Raw genomic sequence first — 6,000 nt, forward strand, 5'->3', positions numbered from 1 at the left:
GCAGGGGCTGCTTGCGGCGGCGGGTGGAGCGGCAGCAAAGAAAGGGCTGGCTCTGCTCTGGCAAGAAGCGGCTGCTGAAAATGGCGATCGGCCAGCTTTGCACAGCCCCTTTCCTCCTGTGCACGTGCAGCTGCTGCCCACCCATTGGCTGAAGCACTCCGACTTTTTGATTGGCTGCTGCTGGCCAACCACGATGAAGGAGAGGGGGGAAATGGCGACGAAGGGGAAAAATTGCTCTCGGCTTGGCTCTCGGCTTGAAAAAAAAATTTTTAAGTGCGGGATGGCTATGCTGATCCCCAGACCTTTCGCGGGCCGGATTGGAAGGCCAATTGGGCCGCATCCGGCCCGCGGGCCGTAGTCTGGGGACCCCTGCTTTATCCTAATGCAAATACAGACAATAATAATACAGATATAAAATCCTTTGACTCAATACACAACACACCCCATCATCCCGGTAAAGGGCAGTCGCTTTTAAAAGTAATCTCGGTGCTGAATTAAGGACCCACCCAACGCTAATACTTTCTTAGCTGCCGCACTGTTAGTGCGCTTTCTGGCCTTTCCCGTGGCAGTCGGGCAGAGACTGCCACGCCACACACACCTTTGCAATAATTGGGACCAGAAAATCTTTACTTCAGGCAACAAGGACCATAGCTGCCAAGTTTCGGATTTCAAAATAAGGGATCAGCACCCTCACCTGTCCCGGGAACAGTCTACGATTCTCAGGGAGTGTGTCGAGGTACCCAGACATTCCCCCCCCCAATAACTCACACTTCACACAGACTTTAAGGTTTTTGGCATTAATTTGGCCACAACTTTATTTAAATACAACAAATGTGAGTGATTGTTTAGGCATTGGTTCCAGCCATCTGTCCCCCGCCCAAGACAGAACTGACTCCCGCTAGCGTACTAGGGAAGCCAGTATAGGTGAGCAGTGCACACTCAAGAGAGGACGGAGCTGGGAGCCAAACTCTTCACCTCTCCCTTGGATGCTCCCCGAGGCTCATGCGTGGTCTGAGCCCCTACTGGGGGTACGGACAAACATGTGGAGCCCCAGGATTCCTTTAACGGAATACCTGGCAGCAGCAATTTTGAGGGGCAGGCCCAGATCCTTACCCCTCCACCATCCAATTTGAACCAATGCCTAACCGCAACCTTACAAGTTGTGTTGATTTGCTATGCATTAGGCAAAAACCACATGGCATCAGCCAAATGGACAAAATTCCTACCAGGCCCCTGATCCAAAACAGTCGACCCCATGACAGGCATAGCAATGTCAAGAGCAACCCCTGAAAATAGGGAGGACGGGCAGGAGATCCATTGCAAGCAGCAAAAGTGAAACTTCAAGCTGCTTGCTATGAATATAAAAGGCTATGGCTGTCAATCAAATAACTTACAACATACCAATTTCCCCAACAACAGCAAACCCCCAATCATCACACCTGTGGCTATCCCGCCCAACAAACCTAGGGATGTCTTAACCTTCCACAACCCGAGCTCTCTCAAAATATGAGAGACATTGTGCACACCTCTGTAAATCAAGAAAATCTTCAATACAATACAAAAATGTTCAATTCTTCATGGGGGCTCTTCTCTGGCATCCACTAATGACTGATTATACAAATGTGTTGCAGGCTTTGCAGCCTCTAACACTCTTTTGGAAGGAGTGTATTTGTGGGCTGGGCCAGAGTGGTTCGTTTTACAGGCAAGCAAAGCAGAAACAGTGCTATTGTCCAATGCCATCCTATTCTCTATGACTATCTTTCTTGCCATACTAAACACCCTTTCTGAACTGGCATTGCTGTGGGGAATGCAGAGTAACACCTTCATTAGTCTTGGCAGCTCCCTGAACCTCACATCCTTCCCTAGCAGGCCCCAGAATCTGTCAATTTTTCCTTCTCGGAGTTGCTTGAATGAGCAACAGTGCCGGCTGAGAAAGTGCCTCTCAGCTCGCGCACTGGTTTAAACGAGCCGGGCCCCCGGCCATGCCCCCAGCCACCCGATTGGCTGGCTGGTGATGACGTGACCGGGATCCCCAGGGGGTGTGGTCAATGTCCACCCCCACACCCCCACAAGGGGAGGCGGCGGTCACGCAACTCCTCCCCACCGGCCTCTGCTCTTTTTTCTTTTTACAGTGTGGGAAAAACAGTGCGCGCCCCGCTTTTTTAAATAGGCATTGCCATTTTTTCTTTCTTTTTAGCTTCTGGGGGGCAGCTGCCCCCCTCTGCCCCGTGGTGGGTACGCCCCTGACTGCAGAAAATATTAAAAAAAGAGAATTAGGAATGTGACATTCCTATTTATTTACAACTATTATTCACACATACATACAATGTCATCGGTACCCATACACACCTGGAACGCAATATTAAATTCAGAAAAAGGCTTCAGGGCAGCAGCCAGAACAAGAAGTAGATCTTCACGACCGGATCAGCCGGATGGCCACTAGATCATGTAGTTTAGCATTCTTCTCCACTTCCTCAAGGCTGTTAAAGTAGGCCTGCAGATTAGAACATAATTAAAATGAAAACAAAGCATAGTAAAGCATGTATATATCTACTGCACTTACCATCCTTACCGTTAGTGCGGCCCATTGGTTCAACACTCTCTGGATGCAGGTTAACAGACTCAGCCATCTGTTGCTGCAGTACCTGAGCAGCTTCCGGTGCTCTGAATCAGTAAAATCTACAAAATCCTTGTAGATTTCACATCTTTTTGCACTGTAACATAGAAAATAATTTTGTTAGTGGCTGGATACGTATGTGTATGTTTGCAAAGCCCATCTAATAATAATGTACATGAATTCACCTTTTATCAAAGTGGTTGTATTTTCTGACCAGGATGTCTTCAACAGATTCCTGTGCTGCTCTGATGGCATAGCCAGTGGCCAGCTGTACTAGGTGGCAGATGCAGCCAAGATCCTGAATGTGGGGCTGTCTGGTCTTTAGTCTGCTGATAACAGTTATGTTTGCCTTTCATGACACTCGCATTATCAGAGTTGAAGGCTATCAGGTTCTCCCATGGAATGCCTCTTTTTCTATAGGAAAAAAAAATGCAACAAAACATCAGACAAAATGTAAGGTTATAGTTAAGAGCAAACTACTGCAAACGTCAACACAGTGCGGCTTCCCTACCTGAATGCTTCACTCAGCTTTTCATAAAGATTTTCTGCATTCCCAATGTTGCATATGGGCATCTCTAAAAATCTGGTAGCAACCTGCAGAGTGGCCTCATGATCACAAATTCTTTGTCTGCTTTTCTGTTGTTCGATTCGTCACACTTCAATGAAAAGGGCTGAGATCGGCATGCTTTGGCCAATTCGTCATCTAGCTCTGCTGCTATGGCACCTGTATCAACTTACCTTTTATTATTTGCGCAGTTTTGGTTCTCGCCGCAGAATATTTTTGTGCAATGGCAGAGTCCGAGAACATGTCAGCTACACACTTGTTGTAGTCGTCGCAGAAGGTGAAAGAAACGTTTTTGGCACACAGCATGGCCATTTTAACCTCTGCATTTATGTCCTGGTCAGCCTCTTTGGTATTCCTAGTCACAAATGTGGACATTGTCGGGGCATGTTTCTGCGCCATTCTTTGCTTTTTTCGAAGGAATGTCTTCTCCACCTCCATCCATCTCTTTCCTTGTTTGAAAAAGAAGAAAAGCAACACATTCAGAGTAGCCACACACATGGGCGTAGGCAGGGGGCAGGAGGGGGCAATTCCCCCCCAGAAGCAGGGCCGCTGGCCAGCCTGCCCCGCTGCCTGCCCGGTGCCGTCTCCCTGGCTGGCTGTGGGGCGGGCGGAGGGAAAGCCCCAGAGCCACACAAAGTGTTTGGCTGGCTTTGCCTCCGCCCGCCCCACAGACAGCAAGGGAGAAGGGAGACGTCCCTTCTAGCCGGCTGGCTGTGGGGCGGGCGGAGGGAAAGCCAGCCAAACGCTTTGCGCGGCTCTGGGGCTTTCCCTCCGCCCGCCCCGGCGATCGCAGAGGGGTAGGAGGGGATCGGAGCAGCCCGATTTCGGGCTGATCCTGGCGCCCCCTCGCCCCTGCCGTTCGAGGAGGGGGAGGAGGGGGTCGGAGCAGCCCGAAATCGTGCTGCTCCAATCCCCTCCTCCCCCTCCGCGATCGCCGGGGCGGGTGTAGGGAAAGCTGGCAAGGGAGAAGGGAGCTTTCCTTGCCCCGCTGTGGCCCCTTGGTCCCGCCCCTTGCCCCCGCTAATTTTCATCCTGGCTACGCAAAAGTCTTTACCTTTTTGCTTGCCCTGAAACTTCCCACATTCTTCTTCGTTGGGTGACCCCAGGTTCCAGGACTTTATTACAAGAGAAGGAAGGGGGGCAGCAGATTTCTCCATCAACTTTCTCCCCAGCTCTGTTGGTTAGAGCTTTGTGCTGATAAGACCAAGGCTGCAGGTTCACAAAGCTGCATATTCCTGCAGCTCAAGGGGTTGGGCTAGATGACCCTCAGGATCCCTTCCAACTTGTATGATTCTATGATTTTATATCCCAATCTGATGTCTCTTCCCCCTTCCCCGCCCCGAGTCACCTTTTCTCTGCCCTAAAAAGCCTCAGAAGTTGTGAATTTTCCTCACAGGGGAGTTGCTCCAGTCCCTGGATCATTTGTGGTGCCCCCATTTTCTCAACCTTTTCCAGCCAGCAACATCCCTCACTCCAAGAGGGCATCCCCTCCCATTCCAAGTGCATATCAAATCACACGACTGCAACATGTTAATACTCTGCACATGCTCAAAGGCCGAAAAGGCCTCCCACCGTCGCCCGCTCCTCGCCAGGCAGGCCCGCCTGGCCCTGGGGAAGGCCCTTTGAGGTTTTATTGCCCTACTGAGTGTTTTATTGCTCAGCAGGGCATCTCCCAGCCCGGCACACTCCCAGAAGCTGTGCGCTCTCGGCTGTAAAATGCAGAGTTCCGTCGTCTCCTTTCTTGCACAAACGGAAGCTTGTGGAGCTTTCAGAAGTAGCTCATGAATAAAACCACGAAGTCCAGCTTCTGCTAATGCTACTGAACTTTATTTACAGTGAAAATAACAAACCTGGTGACAAATCTGGCATGGTTGTGTCTTCATCGCAACCAGAAACGAAACTAAAAACAGCATACAGAGAACAAAAGGAACTTTCCCGTATGTAGGGTAAACTCCTCCCTCCTTCTCACAGCTTCAGGCTTTTAACCCTTGCCAGCCTGAAAAACTCCACACCCCCTCTCACCTGGACACTGGGGAACAGTGGGTATCTAGACTCACCCCAAAAACAACCCTTCACAGAATTCCCCATGACGTTGGAAACTCAAGGGCTTTGTGAACCCATCTGCTAGGTTCTCATGGCTTGGACAGTACTTCAGCTTTACCAAGCCTGCCTGTACGCTTTGACATACGTTCCGGAAGCGAATGTCCAGGTGTTTGGTTCTGGCCTTGAACTGTCCAGACTGTGCCAGTTTCAAAGATGGCTGATTGTCGCCCCAAACAGTGATGGGCTGGCTACAATCACTATATCTCCTGGACCAAACATCTGTAGTACTCCAACTCAGTGCATGTCGCAGACAACGCACAGAATTCAGCTTCCGTCGATGACATAGCTATTAGGCTTTGCTTGCGTGAACGCCAACCAATCAGAGAATTTCCAAACCTCACTACCAAACCAGTCACTGACTTCCTGTCCTCTTGATTGGCCCAATCCGCATCTGCAAAACAAGTGAGTTGTGGCTCTCCTTGTGCCGACATCTCCAAACAGAACTCTTTGGTCTCCTGCAAATACCTCAGCACTCTCTTAATGCCATTCCAGGCATGCACACTAGGCTTTGAAGCCTCTCTGCTAAGCAAATTTACTGCAAAAGCAATATCTGGTCTACTCCACTGTGACAAATACAACAGACTTCCTAGAGCAGACTGAAACACTTCAGGACTCTCAAACGCTACTCTGTCCTTTACCTGTGAGTCTTTCACAAAGCTTGTCTCCATGGGTGTTCTGACTCCTTTACAGTCAGACATTCTGAACTTCTCAAGCA

The 6,000-nt window shown here is 49.8% G+C and overlaps 1 long non-coding RNA gene across 1 annotated transcript; it reads right to left on the reverse strand.

Annotated features, from left to right (window-relative positions):
- Positions 1 to 2,290: 2,290 nt before the first annotated feature.
- LOC132592684 (uncharacterized) lies at positions 2,291 to 2,826 on the reverse strand. The gene is made up of 3 exons (XR_009558218.1): positions 2,803 to 2,826; positions 2,573 to 2,714; positions 2,291 to 2,494 (listed from the first exon to the last, which is right to left on the reverse strand). It is a non-coding gene; the product is annotated as an uncharacterized LOC132592684 (long non-coding RNA).
- Between the last annotated feature and the right edge of the window lie 3,174 nt (positions 2,827 to 6,000).

Source organism: Zootoca vivipara, chromosome 9, assembly GCF_963506605.1.
Source record: "Zootoca vivipara chromosome 9, rZooViv1.1, whole genome shotgun sequence".
Lineage (NCBI taxonomy): Eukaryota > Metazoa > Chordata > Lepidosauria > Squamata > Lacertidae > Zootoca > Zootoca vivipara.